This window comes from Orcinus orca, chromosome 13 (assembly GCF_937001465.1).
Source record: "Orcinus orca chromosome 13, mOrcOrc1.1, whole genome shotgun sequence".
Classification (NCBI taxonomy): Eukaryota; Metazoa; Chordata; class Mammalia; order Artiodactyla; family Delphinidae; genus Orcinus; species Orcinus orca.
Window position 1 is genome coordinate 41,778,191 of NC_064571.1, and position 22,494 is coordinate 41,800,684.

At 37.6% G+C, this 22,494-nt stretch overlaps 1 long non-coding RNA gene across 1 annotated transcript in view; it reads left to right on the forward strand.

Annotated features, from left to right (window-relative positions):
• The first annotated feature begins 9,292 nt into the window (after positions 1–9,292).
• LOC125960772 (uncharacterized) overlaps positions 9,293–22,494 on the forward strand; it is a 423,385-nt gene continuing 410,183 nt past the window's right edge. Inside the window, exon 1 of the long non-coding RNA XR_007470784.1 lies at positions 9,293–10,515. This is a non-coding gene — a long non-coding RNA (uncharacterized LOC125960772). The remainder of the gene's footprint in view (positions 10,516–22,494) is intronic.

A 22,494-nucleotide genomic window follows, 5' to 3' on the forward strand; every position in this document is an offset into this window, starting at 1 on the left:
GAAAGAGAAAAACAAATATCGCATATTAACGCATATGTGTGGAACCTAGAAAAATGGTACAGATGAACCGTTTTGCAGGGCAGAAATTGAGACAGAGTTATAGAGAACAAACCTATGGACATCAAGGGGGGAAAGCTGTGGCAAGTGGGGGTGGTGATGTGATGAATTGGGAGTTTGGGTTTGACATGTATACACTGATGTGTATAAAATGGATGACTAATGAGAACCTGCTGTATTAAAAAATAAATAAAATTCAAAGAGTAAATAAATAAAATTAAAAAGAGTGGAAGAAAAGGAAAAAGACATTGATTGCAGTTGAAGAGTAAGAATAGTACAGTGATTGGAAAAAGGCATGGAAGGAGGTCATCTGGGGTCCTGGTAATAGTCTACCTCACTATCTAGATGGACATTACATGGAAGTTCGCTTTGTGATAGTCATTGAGCTATAAACTATATTTTTGTACACTTCTCTATATTTTCTAATATCTGAAGTATTTTAAAAGTGTTTAAATAGTTAATTATATTCCCCAAAGTCTCAAGGAAATCATACATTATAAAAGTATTCCAGAACCTAGAAAAAAATAAATAAATGGAACCTTCTCAATCTGTTCTATAATATTAGTACATTTAATTCCCAAACAAGATAAAAACAATATAAAAAGCATACAAGGAACAAAACTAAAAAACAATCTTATTATTAAGCATAGATGCAAATGTAAGTGAATATTTCCAAGATAACAAATGTATTCAATACAAGTACATTTTATCTAGTAATGGGTAATACTAAATCCTGAACAAGTAAGATATATCTCAGAAATGCAAGCATAATTTGATGTGAGAAAATCTATTCATATAATTAGCAATTAATCAATTAAAAGAGAAACAATATATGATCATCTCAATAGAGAATAAAAATATCTTTCATAAAAATCAATACCCATTCTCAATAAATATTTGAAATAATAAAAGCACAAATTTTTTTAAAGTAAATAAAAAGAAAGGCAATAAAGTTTTTGTAGAAGAAAATTTAGTACATTTTTTTAAAGTTTTGGAGTTGAGAAGGTTTTTCTGAGCCATAGAAAGGGAAAAAAACTCAGAATCTATAAAGGAAAGATTGATAGATTTTATAACATAAAAATTGAATCTTCTGTATAACAAAGATTCCAAAGGCTAAGTGAAAAAGACAAATCACAGGCTGAGAAAAAAATAACTGAAGCATATTAAAAAGAGCAAGCAGGCTTTCCTGGTGGCACAGTGATTAAGAATCTGCCTGCCAATGCAAGGGACATGGGTTCGAGCCCTGGTCTGGGAAGATCCCACATGCTGCGGAGCAACTAGGCCCGTGTGCCACAACGGCTGAGCCTGCGCTCTAGAGCCTGCAAGCCACAACTACTGAGCCCACGTGCCACAACTACTGAAGCCCATGCGCCTAGAGCCAGTGCTCCACAAGAGAAGCCACCACAATGAGAAGCCTGCACACCGCAAAGAAGAGTAGCCCCCGTTTTCCGCACCTAGAGAAAGCTGGCGTGCAGCAATGAAGACCCAACACAGCCAAAAAAATAAAGTAATTAAATGGGGGGGAAAAAAAAGCGCAAGCATTTTCTTTCTCCCTTCCTCCCTTCCTTCCTGTTGTGTGTAGGCGGCGGCGCGGGGGTGGGGGTGCGGGTAGACAAAGAATGACTCAACAGAGAAAGCAGGTATCTCAATACATTGTCCAAAAAATGAATAGTCAGTCCAACATAAGAACAATATGTTCAGATAAACAAAATGACACATAAATTGAAATAGACTCTACACCTTAAAAAAAATCAGGAACATTCAAATGAAAAAAAAAAAGACACTTTAAAGGATTAAAAACACATTCAGTATTTGAGCTTATATAGAGAAATACAAACCATCATACACTGTTGGTAGTAATGTAAATTTATATAGTCTTTCTAGGGGGGCAATTTGTCAGTTTCCATCAAAATTCCCATAGACTTTTCAGTATTTACTCTGAATGAGCAATGTTTGCAAAGAACACAAAGAAGCAGGTAAAAGGATGTTCATTGTGGCAAATTTTTTTGGTAATAGAAAAACTGGGAGTAAAAGACCCTAATAAGTTTCAATAATCAAATATTCATGAGTTAATTTATGTCATGGAAAACTATTCAGAAATCTAAAAGGATACAGTAGATTTACAAATACTGAAATAGATCTTTATAAGAATTAAGTCGAAAACAAATTATATAACAGTATTGAGTTCTATCCTATTTATGTAAAAGTAAACCATTAATTTGTATATTAAACACACATATGTGAATACATATTTTTTGTAAATAAATGGTAAAATGTCAGCAAGATACACTTCACTGATAACAGTTATAGCAGCTGGTTCTATGGAGAGGAGTAATGTTGGGGTTATGTGAAGTGAGATTTTTACTCTTATTCTATCTAGCTACATATTGTTTCAATTTATAAAACAAATTTGTGTTTGTGCATTGTTTGTTTGATTAAAATATACTGTAACACTCACTTGTGTCAAGGTATATGGGTCTGTGGTTTTATCAGCCCCTCTGTGAGATTTATTTTTCAGGAATGCAAATGCATGCTTTTATGTTTCCCGACAAACCCTCTCCGGCATCAAATGATGAAATTCCAATCTGAAATATCAATTATAAGAAAAGGGTCTAATAGAAAACAGTAGTACTAAAAAGTAGTAAAGAGTTGTAGTAACATAGGAAAAATGATTCACAATAGGTTATACCTTTCAGCTGAATTTAGTATTTGAGAACACTTAGAATATTGAGATTTTTTAATAGATTACTCTCTGAAAGATCTCTACCTAATATTTTGATGCAAAAACGACTCTATATTCTATGTGATATTTGCTGCAGAACTGGGGACTTGCATAGGAACATTCCATCCTCCACCTCTTCATTCTCCACTTCCCTTATTATTATGGTTAGATGGAGAGAGTATTGACTTCTGTTCCAAGCATATGTCTTTCTTAGTGGGACTCCCCTTCTGGGCCCTGGGGACCTTGAACAACTAGTTTGTGTGCCAGCAGTTCTGTATTTTTGGAGGTTGAAAATTGATTTTCCTGCTTTTAGCAGGTGCAGTCTCCAAGTGAGCCTCTCCCCTCATGACCTGTGCAGATTATGCCATCAATAGAGGGAGAGGGGACCAAGAGGAACATTTGGAGCACTCAGCACACAACACCAAAGGGCCCCAGGAAGGCTTGCAGCAATGAGGGTGCACTAGGAAAACGATAATAATAAACTTAGTTTAGAACTGTTTCCTTCTTGATACTTCCTGGACAAGTTCAGTGTCTATACGCACTTTCTGGGATTATCTAAATGGATAGACTTTCATGCAGGGCTTATTATGGTCTTACAGTTCTGAATGGATCATTCTTGTTAAACTTGAACAATGAGGAGACTCCTTTAAAGGAAAAGAATAAAGATTATAAAGGATCACAGTGTGACTTAAATTATGTCTATTATAATGTACCTATATTTTTTCAAACATAAATTTTTTGTGCTTACAGATGTTTTACAACTATGATGGTCTAGCACAAAGATGAGACTTCATTTGGTACACATTGGAAAAACTCAGAGATTTTGAGTTGGAAAATAAATATAAAAGTTCGTTTTGTGCTTGCATATAGGATAGATTTGGGGCTTTGAGTCTAGATACAGGATGACCAATTAGAAAGTTATCGCAGGTTCCTAGGTCTAAGTTGTTAAGTGTCTGAACGAGTATATGATGGCTGTAAGAGCAGGGGTTGTGGGTAAATGCAGGTAGGAAAACAAGAGTCTTTCTACAAAGGATGTGAAAATGCAAGAGCAAAGCCTCCCAATGTTCTTGGTATTTTTAGGTATTTAAAGGTAAGACTGGCATCTAGCATTATAAGTTAGTGTCAATGTATAGCTGATTCACTTTGTTATAAAGCAGAAACTAACACACCATTGTAAAGCAATTATACTCCAATAAAGATGTTAATGGTAAAATTCCAAAAAAAAAGATGTTAAAAAAAAAAAAACAACAAGTTAGTGTCGACTCTTAAGACCTTTGGAGATTGAGAAAGAAAAGGTGTGGTTGGATGGTAGGATTGCCAGCTGGTTTATATGAAAATCAAGTCATTCTGGAGTGAATACACAAGACCAGCAGACAATCTGCTGTGACAATTTATGAGACAGTTTCTAGGAAAAGCCACACAAAACTGTAGTTGATCTGGACATCCAGAAAGTTTGGACACTACAGGAATCATCCTAATGCTCTGTGGTACTCTAGGTTAATTTTCCTCCTTCAAGTGTTCAGTTATTGCATGTACTATAAATAGTAGTTTGTCTCCTTGCCAGAGGAGAAGGTACATGAGGAACAGGTAAAGGAGGAATACTTTTTAATGCTTCAGATAATTATATGATGTGGAGGAATTCTAGAGAGGATGAAAGAAAATCTGCAGAATTAAAGCCCAAGAAAAATACTTGGAATAGTCACAAGAAAGCAAAATCGGGATCATATAACAGGAGACAACATGAAGAGGATGCAAAAAGCAATTCAAAGATGTCTAATTTTAATTCATATGGGACAGATGTAACCATGAGTAGATATCAGGATTAATTTCAAATGACTGAATTTGAAAGGATAAGTGAGGCTCCAAACCAAAGAGCAGGACTTATTTTGCTGGAAAAGTGTTTATGCCATTAAAACTAAGCAAAAGGTGATAGCTTAGTGAATTGACCAAGAGCTCTGAAGATAACTTTGAAAGAGAGAAAAAATCACCAAGCAAAACCCTAAGGAAAAAAAAATAAGGGTAAGTACAGCAAATGATGTGCCCACAAGAATAGTGTATAGGGTCCCCAGTATTTTTCTCTAAGAATATTATAGGTTTTCATATGTTAATATAATGGGTGGCCAAGTGTGGGTAGCAAACAAATTAAAAATTTGATATAATGGCTTAAAACGTATACCTGGCATGTGACTTGTGATTGGAATACAGAAACACAAGAGCAAATCTTTTTTTTTTTAACATCTTTATTGGAGTATAATTGCTTTACAATGGTGTGTTAGTTAGTGCTTTACAACAAATTGAATCAGTTATATATATACACATATGTTCCCATATCTCTTCCCTCTTGCATCTCCCTCCCTCCCACCCTCCCTATCCAACAAAGCACCAAGCTGATCTCCCTGTGCTATGCGGCTGCTTCCCACTAGCTATCTACCTTACGTTTGGTAGTGTATATATGTCCATGCCTCTCTCTCACTTTGTCACACCTTCCCCTTGCCCCTCCCCATATCCTCAAGTCCATTCTCTAGTAGGTCTGTGTCTTTATTCCTGTCTTACCCCTAGGTTCTTCATGACTTTTTTTCCTTAAATTCCATATATATGTGTTAGCATACGATATTTGTCTCTCTTTCTGACTTACTTCATTCTGTATGACAGACTCTAGGTCTATCCACCTCATTACAAATAGCTCAATTTCGTTTCTTTTTATGGCTGAGTAATATTCCATTGTATATATGTGCCACATCTTCTTTATCCATTCATCCGATGATGGACACTTAGGTTGTTTCCATCTCCGGGCTATTGTAAATAGAGCTGTAATGAACATTTGGTACATGACTCTTTTTGAATTATAGTTTTCTCAGGGTATATGCCCAGTAGTGGGATTGCTGTGTCATATGGTAGTTCTATTTGTAGTTCTTTAAGGAACCTCCATACTGTTCTCCACAGTGGCTGTATCAATTTACATTCCCACCAACAGTTCAAGAGGGTTCCCTTTTCTCCACACCCTCTCCATCATTTATTGTTTCTAGATTTTTTGATGATGGCCATTCTGACTGGTGTGAGATGATATCACACTGTAGTTTTGATTTGCATTTCTGTAATGATTAGAGATGTTGAGCATTCTTTCATGTGTTTGTTGGCAGTCTGTATATCTTCTTTGGAGAAATGTCTATTTAGGTCTTCTGCCCATTTTTGGATTGGGTTGTTTGTTTTTCTGTTATTAAGCTGCATGAGCTGCTTATAAATTTTCGAGATTAATCCTTTGTGAGTTGCTTCATTTGCAAATATTTTCTCCCATTCTGAGGGTTGTCTTTTGGTCTTGTTTATGGTTTCCTTTGCTGTGCAAAAGCTTTGAAGTTTCATTAGGTCCCATTTGTTTATTTTTGTTTTTATTTCCATTTCTCTATGAGGTGGGTCAAAAGGGATCTTGCTGTGATTTATGTCATAGTGTGTCCTGCCTATGTTTTGCTCTAAGAGTTTGACAGTTTCTGGCCTTACATTTAGGTCTTTAATCCATTTTGAGCTTATTTTTGTGTATGGTGTTAGGGAGTGATCTAATCTCATACTTCTACATGTACCTGTCCAGTTTTCCCAGCACCACTTATTGAAGAGGCTGTCCTTTCTCCACTGTACATTCCTGCTTCCTTTATCAAATATAAGGTGACCATATGTGCATAGGTTTATCTCTGGGCTTTCTATCCTGTTCCATTGATCTGTCTTTCTGTTTTTCTGCCAGTACCATACTGTCTTGATTACTGTAGCTTTGTAGTATAGTCTGAAGTCAGGGAGCCTGATTCCTCCAGCTCCATTTTTCGTTCTCAAGATTGGTCTGGCTATTCAGGGTCTTTTGTGTTTCCATACAAATTGTGAAATTTCTTGTTCTAGTTCTGTGAAAAATGCCAGTGGTAGTTTGATAGGGATTGCATTGAATCTGTAGATTGCCTTGGGTAGTAGAGTCATTTTCACAATGTTGATTCTTCCAATCCAAGAACATGGTATATCTCTCCATCTGTTTGTATCATCTTTAATTTCTTTCATCAGTGTCTCATAATTTTCTGCATACAGGTCTTTTGTCTCCTTAGGTAGGTTTATTCTTAGATATTTTATTCTTTTTGTTGCAGTGGTAAATGGGAGTGTTTTCTTGATTTCACTTTCAGATTTTTCATCATTAGTGTATAGGAATGCAAGAGATTTCTGTGCATTAATTTTGTATCCTGCTACTTTACCAAATTCATTGATTAGCTCTAGTAGTTTTCTGGTAGCATCTTTAGGATTCTCTATGTATAGTATCATGTCATCTGCAAGCAGTGACAGCTTTACTTCTTCTTTTCTGATTTGGATTCCTTTTATTTCCTTTTCTTTGATTGCTGTTGCTAAAACTTCGAAAACTATGTTGAATAAGACTGGTGAAAGTGGGCAACCTTGTCTTGTTCCTGATTTTAGTGGAAATGCTTTCAGTTTTTCACCATTGAGGACAGTGTTGGCTGTGGATTTGTCATATATGGTCTTTATTATGTTGAGGAAAGTTCCCTCTATGCCTACTTTCTGCAGGGTTTTTATCATAAATGGGTGTTGAATTTTGTTGAAAGCTTTTTCTGCATCTACTGAGGTGATCATATGGTTTTTCTCCTTCAGTTTGTTAACATGGTGTATCACGTTGATTGATTTGCATATATTGAAGAATCCTTGCATTCCTGGAATAAACCCCACTTGATTATGATGTATGATGTGTTTAATGATTCTGTTTGCTAGTATTTTGTTAAGTATTTTTGCATCTATGTTCATCAGTGATATTGGCCTGTAGTTTTCTTTATTTGTGACATCCTTGTCTGGTTTTGGTATCAGGGTGATGGTGGCCTCGTAGAATGTGTTTGGGAGTGTTGCTCCCTCTGCTATATTTTGGAACAGTTTGAGAAGGATAGGTGTTAGCTCTTCTCTAAATGTTTGATAGAATTTGCCTGTGAAGCCATCTGGTCCTGGGCTTTTCTTTGTTGGAAGATTTTAATCACAGTTTCAATTTCAGGGCTTGTGATTGGTCTGTTCTTATTTTCTATTTCTTCCTGATTCAGTCTCGGCAGGTTGTGCATTTCTAAGAATTTGTCCATTTTTTCCAGGTTGTCCATTTTATTGGCATAGAGTTGCTTATAGTAATCTCTCATGATCTTTTGTATTTCTGCAGTGTCAGTTGTTACTTCTCCTTTTTCATTTCTAATTCTATTGATTTGAGTCTTCTCCCTTTTTTTCTTGATGAGTCTGGCTAATGGTTTATCAATTTGGTTTATCTTCTCAAAGAACCAGCTTTTAGTTTTATTGATATTTGCTACCATTTCCTTCATTTATTTTTCATTTATTTCTGATCTGATTTTTATGATTTCTTTCCTTCTGCTAACTTTGGGGGTTTTTTGTTCTTCTTTCTCTAATTGCTTTAGGTGTAAGGTTATGTTGTTTATTCGAGATGTTTCCTGTTTCTTAAGGTAGGATTGTATTGCTATAAACTTCCCTCTTAGAACTGCTTTTGCTGCATCCCATAAATTTTGGGTCATGGTGTCTCCACTGTCATTTGTTTCTAGGTATTTTTTGATTTCCTCTTTGATTTCTTCAGTGATCACTTCGTTATTAAGTAGTGTATTGTTTAGCCTCCATGTGTTTGTATTTTTTACAGATCTTTTCCTGTAATTGATATCTAGCCTCATAGCATTGTGGTCGGAAAACATACATGATACAATTTCAATTTTCTTAAATTTACCAAGGCTTGATTTGTGACCCAAGATATGATGTATCCTGGAGAATGTTCCATGAGCACTTGAGAGGAAAGTGTATTCTGTTGTTTTTGTATGGAATGTCCTATAAATATCATATAAGTCCATCTAGTTTAATGTATCACTTAAAGCTTGTGTTTTCTTATTTTTTTTCATTTTGGAGGATCTGTCCATTGGTGAAAGTGGGGTGTTAAAGTCCCCTACTATGAACGTGTTACCGTCGATTTCCCCTTTTATGGCTGTTAGTATTTGCCTTATGTATTGAGGTGCTCCTATGTTGGGTGCATAAATATTTACAATTGTTATATCTTCTTCTTGGAGTGATCCCTTGATCATTATGTAGTGTCCTTCTTTGTCTCTTCTAATAGTCTTTATTTTAAAGTCTATTTTGTCTGATATGAGAATTGCTACTCCAGCTTTCTTTTGGTTTCCATTTTCAAGAAATATCTTTTTCCATCCCCTTACTTTCAGTCTGTATGTGTCCCTAGGTCTGAAGTGGGTCTCTTGTAGACAGCAAATATATGGGTCTTGTTTTTGTATCCATTCAGCCAGTCTGTGTCTTTTGGTGGGAGCATTTAGTCCATTTACATTTAAGGTAATTATCGACATGTATGATCCTATTCCCATTTTCTTAATTGCTTTGGGTTCGTTATTGTAGGTCTTTTCCTTCTCTTGTGTTTCTTGCCTAGAGAAGTTCCTTTAGCAGTTGTTGTAGAGCTGGTTTGGTGGTGCTGAACTCTCTCAGCTTTTGCCTGTCTGTAAAGGTTTTAATTTCTCCATCAAATCTGAATGAGATCCTTGCTGGGTAGAGTAATCTTGGTTGCAGGTTTTTCTCCTTCATCATTTTAAGTATGTCCTGCCAGTCCCTTCTGGCTTGCAGAGTTTCTGCTGAAAGATCAGCTGTTAACCTTAAGGGGAATCCCTTGTGTGTTCTTTGTTGTTTTCCCCTTGCTGCTTTTAATATGTTTTCTTTGTATTTAATTTTTGACAGTTTGATTAATATGTGTCTTGGTGTATTTCTCCTTGGATTTATCCTGTATGGGACTCTCTATGCTTCCTGGACTTGATGAACTATTTCCTTTCCCATATTAGGGAAGTTTTCAACTATAATCTCTTCAAATGTTTTCTCAGTCCCTTTCTTTTTCTCTTCTTCTTCTGGAACCCCTATAATTCGAATGTTGGTGCGTTTAATGTTGTCCCAGAGGTCTCTGAGACTGTCCTCAGTTCTTTTCATTCTTTTTTCTTTATTCTGCTCTGCGGTAGTTATTTCCACTATTTTATATTCCAGGTCACTTATCCATTCTTCTGCCTCAGTTATTCTGCTATTGATCCCATCTAGAGTATTTTTCATTTCGTTTATTGTGTTGTTCATCGTTGTTTGTTTCATCTTTAGTTCTTCTAGGTCCTTGTTAAATGTTTCTTACATTTTGTCTATTCTATTTCTAAGGTTTTGGATCATCTTTACTTTCAGTATTCTGAATTCTTTTTCAGGTAGACTGCCTATTTCCTCTTCATTTGTTAGGTCTGGTGTGTTTTTATCTTGCTCCTTCATCTGCTGTGTGTTTTTCTGTCTTCTCATTTTGCTTATCTTACTGTGTTTGGGGTCTCCTTTTTGCAGGCTGCAGGTTCGTAGTTCCTGTTGTTTTTGGTGTCTGTCCCCAGCGGCTACGGTTGGTTCAGTGGGTTGTGTAGGCTTCTGGTGGAGGGGACTAGTGCCTGTGTTCTGATGGATGAGGCTGGATCTTGTCTTTCTGGTGGGCAGGTCCACGTCTGGTGGTGTGTTTTGGGGTGTCTGTGGACTTATTATGATTTTAGGCAGCCTCTCTGCTAATGGGTGGGGTTGTGTTCCTGTCTTGCTAGTTGTTTGGCATAGGATGTCCAGCACTGTAGCTTGCTGGTCGTTGAGTGAAGCTGGGTGCTGGTGTTGAGATGGAGATCTCTGGGAGATTTTCACCATTTGATATTATGTGGAGCTGGGAGGTCTCTTGTGGACCAGTGTCCTAAAGTTGGCTCTCCCACCTCAGAGGCACAGCACTGACTCCTGGCTGCAGCACCAAGAGCCTTTCATCCACATGGCTCAGAATAAAAGTGAGAAAAAGTAGAAAGAAAGAATTAGTAGAAGTAGAAAGAAAGGAAGAAAGGAGGGAGGGAGGGAGGAAGGAAGGAAGGAAGGAGGGAAGGAAGGAAAAGAGAAAGAATATAAAGGAAAATAAAATAAAGTAAGATAAAATATAATAAAGTTATTAAAATAAAAAAATAAGAGTTAAAAAAAGTAAACAAAAAAAACACGGATGGGTAGAACCCTAGGACAAATGGTGGAAGCAAAGCTATACAGACAAAATCTCACACAGAAGCATACACATACACACTCACAAAACAAGGAAAAGGGGAAAAAATCATAAATCTTGCTTTCAAAGTCCACCTCCTTAATTTGGGATGATTCGTTGTCTATTCATGTATTCCACAGATGCGGTGTACATGAAGTTGATTGTGGAGCTTTAATCCGCTGCTTCTGAGACTGCTGGGAGAGATATCCCTTTCTCTTCTTTGTTCTCACAGCTCCCAGGGGTTCAGCTTTGGATTTGGCCCCGCCTCTGCATGTAGGTCACTGGATGGCGTTTGTTCTTCGCTCAGACAGGACGGGGTTAAAGGAGCCGCTGATTCGGGGGCTCTGGCTCACTCAGGCCGGGGGAGGGAGGGGCACGGAGTGCGGGGCGAGCGTGCGGTGGCAGAGGCCGGCGTGACGTTGCACCAGCCTGAGGTGCGCCGTGCGTTCTCCCGGGGGAGTTGTCCCTGGATTCCGGGACCCTGGCAGTGGCGGGCTGGACAGTCTCCCCGGAAGTGGGGTGTGGATAGTGACCTGTGCTCGCACACAGGCTTCTTGGTGGCGGCAGCAGCAGCCTTAGTGTCTCATGCCTGTCTCTGGGGTCCGCGCTTTTAGCCGCGGCTCGTGCCCGTCTCTGGAGCTCCTTTAAGCAGCGCCCCTAATCCCCTCTCCTCGCGCACCAGGAAACAAAGAGGGAAGAAAAAGTCTCTTGCCTCTTCGGCAGGTTCAGACTTTTCCCCGGACTCCCTCCCGGCTAGCCATGGCGCACTAACCCCCTGCAGGCTGTGTTCACGCCGCCAACCCCAGTCCTCTCCCTGCGCTCCGACCGAAGCCCGAGCCTCAGCTCCCAGCCCCGCCCGCCCCGGCAGCTGAGCAGTCAAGACTCTCGGGCTGGTGAGTGCCGGTCGGCCCTGACCCTCTGTGCGGGAATCTCTCCGCTTTGCCCTCCACACCCCTGTGGCTGCGCTCTCCTCCGCGGCTCCGAAGCTTCCCCCCTCCGCCACCCGCAGTCTCCACCCGCGAAGGTGCTTCCTAGTGTGTGGACACCTTTCCTCCTTCACAGCTCCCTCCCACTGGTGCAGGTCCCGTCCCTATCCTTTTGTCTCTGTTTATTCTTTTTTCTTTTTCCCTACCCAGGTACATGGGGGGTTTCTTGCCTTTTGGGAGGTCTGAGGTCTTCTGCCAGCATTCAGTAGGTGTTCTGTAGGAGTTGTTCCACGTGTAGATGTAGTTCTGGTGTACCTGTGGGGAGGAAGGTGATCTCCGTGTCTTACTTTTCCACCATCTTCCCGGAATCCTGATTGTTTCTTATATAAAAAGTCTTTTTGGTATTAATTGATTCCTCAGTGAATCAACATAGGAATTGATGCATTGGAAGAATTTTAAATGTGTATTATATAACATATAAAAATACATTATATATTATACATAAATATATATGAAGTTTACAGTCCAACATCTGAAATATGGTGCACATTTCTGGATTCCACACTGTAAGGACACATTGCAAAAACTAATGATCATTCAGAGGATCCCAAATGGAAAAATGCCTTGTCTGATTGTCATTTCATGGAAGAAGTGGGACAGAAAGCCAAGAAAAGAAAATACCTTCATGTTGCATGGTTACTTTTCACATATTCCAAATACCCTTCCAAGTATTTGGAGAGCTGTTGCGTTGAGGAAGGACTGGCCCTCTGTATCATACTAGAGGGCAAAACTTGGACCAACAGGTTAAAATTCCAAGATGTGTTTCAGTAAGTATAAGGCAAAGGTTTCTTTGTAACACTAAAAACTTCCCCACCTCAGAACAGCTTTCCTGTGAGGCAGGGATGTTTTGTCACTAGGAGTGACCAACCTGAGTTTGGGTGACAAGTGCCAAAATTGCTGCGGAAGATTTATTTGTTGGATGAAAGGTTGGACTAGGTTAAAGCTTCCTTCCAACTTCAACATTTTATTATTCTATGAAAATAAATTAAGATCTGGCTTTTCAGACTGTGGCAGCTCTGCATATGTGGTTTTCACCTTGTCTATAAAAATGAACTGAGGAGAGGGATTCCAAAAAAAAAAAAAAAATCAACCAGAGCAATGCTAGGATAATGGGAAATACTTCCAAATCGGACACTTTGAAAATTAAAACACTTGTTTAAACAAACAAGATCATGGACAGGTGAACATGGATAGTATAGCTGTAGATATAGATATTCATTACTTTATAAACATATCTCATATGCTCGAAGATATCCAGATATTATAAGGGATCTTCCAGTGAACACTTCTTGAAGTGGCAAGGGAAGAGTTAACCTTTTGTCCTCAAAGCCCACAGGAATGTTTATCAACTCTGCAGCAGGCCTCCTTTCTTCCTCTTGGTGAGTTAAGTCTGTCTCTGCTTTGTTTGACGCTGCCCATTTGAGGAAAGCTTATCCCTGACCTTCTGCCAGAGAGACTGATGACAAGGATAGTTTGCACTAACCTTGACATTCACCAGGGTAAATGGCTTTTTCCACAAGTAGTTGGCAAACAAGGAGAGCCAGTCAAGAGCTAATGAATCTGCACCTGATAGAAACTGAACACCAATTGTGCTTTTAAAGAAGAAAAGAGTCCTTGGAAGGTGCGGGCCCATCTGGTGCTTAGGGGAAATTAACTCTTTTAGCCAATGCAGTTTGAAAATAAATAAATAAAAACAACCCCTTGTCTTAAAATCTACCAAGAGAGGTCCTTTTTAAGTTTGATCTTCTGGTCTTTCCTGCCTTGAATGAACTTGCAGTGCCATTCGGTGGAACCCGGGGAAGATAGACTAATGTTACAGTGACCAGGATGGCAAGGCACATTTTTTTTCAGCTGCCACTTACGCCACTCAGCCCAAATCCTTCTCCACCGAGTTCAAGGGAAATAAATTGTGAATCTTATTTTTTTAAAAGAGTGGCTTAATTTATCTACCGTATATGTTATTAAAAAGACCACAGAAACAATGCAAATCAGACTTCCCTATCACAGACAATCAGACAAACTAATACTCTGTAAGGGATCCTTGAAGCCAGGTATAAATCTCAATGGTCTTTTTTGTTTGTTTTGTTTTCTTTGTTTGTTTTTAATTTTCTAATTGAATTTTATTTTTTTATACAACAGGTTCTTATTAGTTATCAATTTTACACACATCAGTGTATATATGTCAATCCCAATCGCCCAATTCAGCACACCATCATCCCCACCCCACCGCGGTTTTCCCCCCTTGCTGTCCATACGTTTGTTCTCTACATCTGTGTCTCAACTTCTGCCCTACAAACTGGTTCATCTGTACCATTTTTCTAGGTTCCACATACATGCATTAAAAAAAACAAAAATCAAAAACCAAAAAGCTAATACTAAACTTTCTTTGGGTTATTTGTATGGAAGTATGTTAATATATAATTTTCAGACATTACATGAAATTCCTAAAAATCTTATATGTTCTGGTATAATGTTATGTCATAATTCTAGTTATTACTTTAAAATGTATATCTCAGAAATAACTAAATTTCCATGTCAGTTGCATCATCATGGACTTTCATCAAATCTTTAACCGTGGTCATTTTTAAGTCTTCTGTCATTATAGACAGTTCTGGGTGTACTCTGATGCTTTTGCAAAAATGTTTGTATGAAAGGGTTTCATCTTCAAGGAATTCATGGAAAAGACTCTGACAAGTACAGGTTTCTGGTAACTGACTATACTGCTGAACTGAATGAATAAGCATTTCCAGAACTCTAATGGAAAACTGATGAATTCATAAAAATGCTAACAAAAGATCAAGATGAAAAAAAATTAATTACATGGAACTGAGTGAACTGATGGGGATGATTATAATTTGGGACTTTCTGTTTGAATAAAAAAAACATTAAAAAAAAAACCTCAATGGTCAAACTAAAGATTGTAGCCCTGTGATATTTTGCATCCAGAGCCCCACTCAATGGCCTATGAATTCTACCCTTATTCCTTCAGTATTGATTACTCTATTTTCATCGTATCTATATATTACAATCTCTTCTATATAATTTTGTGCTGATGCAAACTTACTAAGACTATTCTTTATTTTGGATGTGTATACCTTGGCTCTTCACTAGATTTGTCAAAAAATTATTTAGGTTATAATATATTTTTTATATATAATATATTTAGGTTATAATATATTTTTTATATATAATATATTTTTTATCCACCACAATGTGTTAGTCAATTCTGGGATACTTAAGAGTTTATCTTGGAAATGTATGCTGGTGCCTTACAAAAGTTGACCAGCTGTATTTTCCCAAGCTTCCGTTATTTTTTTTGCTCATCATTATGTAATGTCAGTGCTGGTGTTCTCACCCAGATGACTTAATCCACCACAGCAAAAGTGTTTCTACATTTCCATTACTCTCTGTTCTTCTTTATTTTTAACTATTACATTTTAACATACATAGGTAAAGTGCATAAATTTTAAGTGTACAATGCAAGACATTTTTACAGAGTGACACATCCATGCAGCTACCACCCAAATGAAAAAACAGCATATTATCATTGCCCCAGAAGTTTCCCTAATGCCTTGTCGCGGTCACCTCTTTTCTAAGTGTCCTGTGGCTAAATTTTTTTCTCTAGTGTTATATTTGTGGTTGAGTGTAGCTGTAGATTCTTCATATTCAATGCTATGTAAAATTTCATTGTATGAATATACTATTTATTCAATCTCCTGTTGACAAACCTTTGGGTTGCTTCCATTTTTTAATTAGAGTTGTTATTAGGAGTAATGCTGCTGTTTATATTTTTATACATATACCATTTTGTTGGGAATGGAATTGCTGAGTCATAAGCAATGTATATGTCAGCTTTCATAGATATTATCAAATATATTATCAAATAATATTCTTTTTTTTTTTTTGCGGTACGCGGGCGTCTCACTGTTGTGGCCTCTCCCTTTGCGGAGCACAGGCTCCGGACGCACAGGTTCAGCGGCATGGCTCCCTGGCCTAGCCGCTCCGCGGCATGTGGGATCTTCCCGGACCGGGGCACGAACCCGTGTCCCCTGCATCAGCAGGAGGACTCTCAACCACTGCGCCACCAGGGAAGCCCCTCAAATAATATTCTTTCTTTTTTTTTTTTTTTGCGGTACGCGGGCCTCTCACTGTTGTGGCCTTTCCCGTTGCGGAGCACAGGCTCCGGATGCGCAGGCTCAGCGGCCGTGGCTCACGGGCCCAGCCGCTCCGCGGCATGTGGGATCTTCCCGGACCGGGGCACGAACCCGTGTCCCCTGCATCGGCAGGCGGACTCTCAACCACTGCGCCACCAGGGAAGCCCAAATAATATTCTTAATGTATTAGAATTTATCTTGCTCCAAATCGTCTCAGTACTTGATATTACAATATTTTCTTTCTTCCTTTCCCTTCCTGCCTTTATTTATTTATTTATTTATTTTTTCTATTTTAGCCTCTCAGGGGGAAGGGAAGCATGGTTAATTTCCATTTCCTTTTTCAAAAAAAAAATCTTTTTATTTATTTGGCTGTGCCGGGTCTTAGTGGTGGCACGTGGGATATTCATTGCCGTGTGTGGGACCTTTAGTTGTGGCATGCGGGATCTTTATTTGTGGCATGTGCTATCTTTTAGTTGCAGCATGCAGGATATTTTAGTTGTGGCATGCAGGGTCTTTTTTTAGTTGTGGCATGCAGGATCTTTAGTTACGGCATTTGAACTCTTAGTTGTGGCATGTGGGATCTCGTTCCCTGACCAGGGATCAAACCCGGGCCCCCTGCACTGGGAGCACAGAGTCTTAGCCACTGAACCACCAGGGAAGTCCCTCCATTTCCTTAATACTAATGGTATCAAACATCTTTTCAGATTTTTTTTTTTTTGATTTTTGGACATCCTCTTTTGAATATGACTTTTAAAGTCTTTTGCTCATTTTCTTACTGAGTTTTTTGTCTTTTCATTATATGTTCTGGATACAAATCCTTTTTCAGATTAATATATTGTGAATATATTCCCCCACTACATGGCTTGCCTTTTCATTAAACTTGTAATAGTGTCTTTTGATAATATAAAGTTCTTAATTTTAATAATATTCAATTTACTGATATTTCTCTTTATGTTTTACTTAAAAAAATTTGCCTCCACCAAGGTCATGAAGAAATTGTCCTTTGTGGTCTTCTATAAGCTTTATTGTTCTACCTTTACGATAAAGCTAGAATCCAGCTGAAATTGATTTTTCTATATATGTGAGGGAATCAAGATTTATTTTTATATGATTATTCAGTTGGCCCAGAAATTAACCTTTACATTAAAGCAATCATACATGCCTGAGTTTCTTTGTGGATTCTCCATTCTGTCCCATTCAAAGTCTGCATATGCTTTGGCAATATTTTTTTTTTTTTTTTTTTTTTTTTTGCTGTACGCGGGCCTCTCACTGCTGTGGCCTCTCCCTTTGCGGAGCACAGGCTCCGGACGCGCAAGCTCAGCGGCCATGGCTCACGGGCCCAGCCGCTCCGCGGCATGTGGGATCTTCCCGGACCGGGGCACGAACCCGTGTCCCCTGCATCAGCAGGAGGACTCTCAACCACTGCGCCACCAGGGAAGCCCTGCTTTGGCAATATTACACAGTATTCTTTACTGTAATAGATGAAAGATGATGGTACAAACTTCCTTTTCCTTCAAAATTGTCATAATATTCTTGGTCTTTGAATTTCTGTATGAATTTTAGAATCAGCTTGTCACTTTCTATAGATACATACATATATGCACAATCTGCTAGTATTTTGACTGGGATTATACTGATTATATAAATTAATATATAAAGAATGACTATATATTAGTGAAGTGAATTGCTTGGCTTATAAACATTTGGGCATTTTCCAGTTATTGCTTTAGATTGTTATCATAATTTTACAATTTTCAGGGAACAAACTCAATATAATTTCAGTATTTAAAATTTGTGAGACTTGGTTTTGCTCTATATTTTAAATATTGCATTTATTTTTAAAGAGAATTTTTATTCTGTAGTTTTGCAGTTTCACATTTTATATAAGTCAGTTAGGTTAAGTTGGTCATTTATGTTGTTTAAATCTATATCTTTGCTGATTTTTTTGTCATCTTATACAATCAGTTGCTGAAACTGTTTCTAAAAGTCCAATATGATTGTGTATTATATGCTTCTACTTTTACTTTTGCCAGGTTTTGTCTTATATATTTTAAGACTATGTTATTAGTTACATACACATTTAGAATTCTTATATCCTAGTCAATTGACCTTTTTGTCATTATGAAGCATTTCTTGTTATCTTCAATAATGTTTCTTAACTCAAAGCCTATTTAATCTGATATTAGAATAGCTAAATAGGCTTTCTTTTGGTTATTGTTTATAGTCTAGTCTTTTTCTCTCAATCTTTTCATATCTTAATATTTAAAGCAAAGTAATGTTGGATATTGTTATTTTATCCAGCAAGATAATTTTTATTTCTTATTTGGAGTAATGAATCCATTTACATTTAATGCAACTACCTTGGGGGCTTAAATATACCATTTTGCCATGAATTATCTATTTGCATCATCTGTTCTATTTTTCCTCAATATTTGCCTCCTTTTTGGTTAATCTGGTATTTTAATATTTCATTCTTTTATGTTTCAGTTATATATTCCTTTGTTATTCTTTTAGTTGACCCTACATATTACAATATGCATCTTTGACTTATTGTAGTTTATTATAAGTTAGTATTTTTCCTACTTTTCTGACAATGCAAGGGATAATTTAACCCATTTACTCCCCTTCCCAAATTTCTGCTACTATTGAGTTTAATTCTCTGCACATGCCAAACTACATACAACTAATTTTAATGTTTTGTTCATTCAATATTCATGTAGGTTTTCCCACACATATACCATTGTGCATTTCTTCATTCTTGGACCTCCAGCTTTCTCTCTGGGATTATTTTCCTTCCATTTGTAGAACATCGTTTGATAGTTCTTTTGCTGCAGGTGTAATGATGATTATTTCTTGCAATTTTTGTTTGTCTGAAAATGTCCTTTATCACTGATATTTTGGAATAAATATTTACCAATTTAGAATTACAGTTTGAGTTATTTTCTCTCAGCACTTTCAGATTGCATTCTATTGTCTCCAGGCTTCATTGTTTCTCTTGAGAAGTCAGTGGTACATTTTGATATCTCTCCTTGGAAGATAATTATCTGTAAACCATAATGTCTATTTCTGTCTTTTTAATATTTTACCTTTGTCTTTGGTTATAAGCAGTTTTTCCATGTTTTCACTAGGTATATTTTTCTTTGAATTTATCCTGCATGTGATTCACAGTGTTATTTATTTCTGTGCCTTGATAACTTTTCTTAATTTTGGACAATTTTTTTTTCTTTTTTGCTATTTTTCCTTAACATTTTGCTTATGTCCCCTCTGTGACTTTACATGATGTTCTTTATGCCTTTTTCTAACTTGCCTCCATCTGGATATCTTCCTTTCTGATGCTGTGTCTAATGTGTGATAAATCAATTTACTGAGGTCTTCATTTAGTTATTGTATTTTTAAATGTATAATTTCCATTTTATTTTCTAATAGATTCATCTCATTATCTATTTTCATAAATACATTAGGTCTGATTGCCTTTGTAGCACTAACATCCAAATTTCAACACCTAAACTAATGTTACTACTGAAAGCTTTAAGCTACCATTTTCTTCTTGGGTTTCCTTGACCTTGGGCTGCTTATTTGTGGTAAGATGCCTCAAGAAGAAAGTAGAAGATGATGCCAGATCACCTGAACGTCTTTTCTTTCTCCAAAAATTATGGTCCCTCAAGTCCTAGATGCCTTTGTTGCTCTCTGCTGCCTTCAGATAACTATATTTTATAACTTGTCTGGTTTTTGTAGTTCTCTGCAAAAGGCTTGGTCTGATACAATGTACTCCTCATAGCCAGATAATTACAAGAATTAGCACATTCAAATGCTATTCCAGGAGAGGGTAGTAATGGAAACTCGGCATACTTCTTACATTGAAAGGACCAAGAAAAGGAGTGAATAACAATTTGCAAAGTTTGCCTAACACAGACAGTAATGGATAAATTGGACAGGTAGAATTTCTCTGACCTAAAATTTTTGTATGTATTAAAATAATTTTAAAAATTTGGTCTAGAAATTATTAAGCTCATTCATTAATAAATGGAGGAAACTGCATCCCAGAGAATCTTGGCATCCGACTCTAGGACCAGCTTATAAGAATCAGAGTTGAAAGTACCTCCCAGGTTTACAAACTTCCCATAAGGTATTCCCACAAAGATCATACGTTGAAGCCCTCACTAAATGAAATGACTTCACTTGGAGAAAGGGCCTTTAAATAGGTTTTTAAGCTTAAATGAGGTCACAAGTATAGGACCCCAATCTGATAGGACTCATGGCATTATAAGAAGAGAAAGAGAGACCAGAGCTCTCTCTCCCTATAGGCACACATAGAGAAAAAGCCATGTGAGGACACAGTGAGAAGGCTCATCTGCAGGCCAGGAAGTGAGGCCTTACCAAATGCCAACCCTTGTGGCACACTGATCTTAGGCTTCCAGCCTCAGAACCATGAGAAAATAAATTTGTTTTTAAGCCACCTGGCCTGAGGAATTTTGTTATGGAAGCCTGAGCAGAATAACAGAGTGGCCTTTCCACTAAACCAGCTTCACCTTGTTCTTCAGAGCTCTGTTGAACCATAAGGATGTCTAAAGGGAGTCACTTTATGTCCACTCACACTTCAGTCAAAGGAAGGTCGGGATTCTTTATAAGACTTTGTTTGAAGAAAGGCTCTGCTAAAAATAATTCGGAAGTCAGTGATCCCATAATGTATCAAGATTAGGAGCATTTCATCAAATGTGGATATGTAAAAAAGAGAGCAATATTTTCTTCCAGTTATTGTATTAGAAAGAGAGCTGAGATTGCTCTGTTGGACAGTGTGACATGAGGCAATTGATTTTAATTTCCCCAAGTTTCATTTTACCCACCTGTGTACCAGATAGTAATTCCAGTCCTTGCACAAAGTTGCCTGTGCAGGAAATACAAGTTTTGTCTTCTATAATTCAACTTAATTTTTATTTTGTCAAGATGGTAGAAATGTAGTGTCATTCATTTTGAGATGCCTCTCTTTTCCATGGCTGTTTCTAAGTTCTGGGAAGCTTAGTGTTATGGCCTCATTGTGAGGAGGAGAGGATTAGAGGGTATCTAACTGTTGATGATATGTATTCATGATGGCAAACACTCAGACATCCTTTTTCCCATGTATTCGACTGTGGACACTCTACACAGGTTGCTGTTTGCTTCTTTCTGCAAGTCTCTTCAGCTTCAGTGGCTTTCTCTGCTGCTTTCATGTTGTAATGCTCACTGGATGTGTTGAACTCTTGAAGGGGTGACCTCGGCTTTGCCGTTTTATATACAGCATGCACACATTTCCTTCTGGTGATTTTGTATTCGTTTAGCCCATTCTGCATAATGGGAAACAAGTCACCAATGATTTCAGCTGCTGAGAATCTAGGGGTTTTACTGATTCTCTGGGGCTTAACCCAGGGAGCTGCACATGGGATCTACTTTCTTTGGGAGTTACCAATTTCTGTGCATACATTGTTTCTTGAACCCAATTTAAGGGAAGTGGATTGCCTTAGGGTATGAGAAGTTTTGTTCTTTTATCATTACCTTTATTTCCAAATTGATAGTCTTTACTGAGTCATTTCTGTTGCTTCGAGGGTCTTGGCTTTTGAAACACAAAGCCATAAATACACCTTCTATCTTTCTTTTCTACTGTCATATTTCTTCCCCGAGGCAGAAGCACAGAATGGTCTAGCTGCCACTTGAATAATGGAGAAAGTAGGGAAAATTATAGGGAGGGAGGGAGGGAGGGATGGATGGATGGATAGAGAGATTGGTAGGTAGATAGATAGATTTCTCTTAAAATGTATTGCTTCAACTAGATATCTAGATTTACTTCTAGTTTTACAATTCTGGATTATAATAAAAATAATTATTTCATAGTTCCTTTTGCTGAGTGCTCACTCTACCAGGTTACCATGATGAGCACTTTACATACAATAATCATTTTTAACCTTCCCAGCAATCCTATAAGACAGTCTTATCTTTAATTCACAAATAAGAAAACTGAGACTTGGAAATGGTAAACTAAGATCATGGAGTTCATAAGTGGCAGAGCCGGTACTCTAGTCCAGGTCTATCTTACCTTAACACTTGTTCTCTTAAACACTTTGAACTACTTCTCTTTAGGTGACTGAAGTCTTGCCATTCTATAACCTGTGTCAGAATATATTTAATTGTGTTTAGCAGATGGAAAGCTATGAAAGCATTAAGGCATTGACATTAGGTGTGAACCAAGCCATAACTTAGACTGTGATAAGTGACCTGTTTATGCACATGTCTATTTAATCTTCACAGGAAAATTAAAAGATTGTCCTGTTATTATATTCATTTTATAGATAAGAAACTGGTGCACAGAAAGGATTTGAACCCATGTAGTTGGGCTCTAGAGGCTATGTTCTTAACCACCCTGTTTGGCTGCCTCGTCCATAAAAGAGATAGGAGAGTGATGTGTACCCTTAGGAAGAGCCAGCCAAGTGATAGACAAATTTATAGCTTCTGCAACTCTCC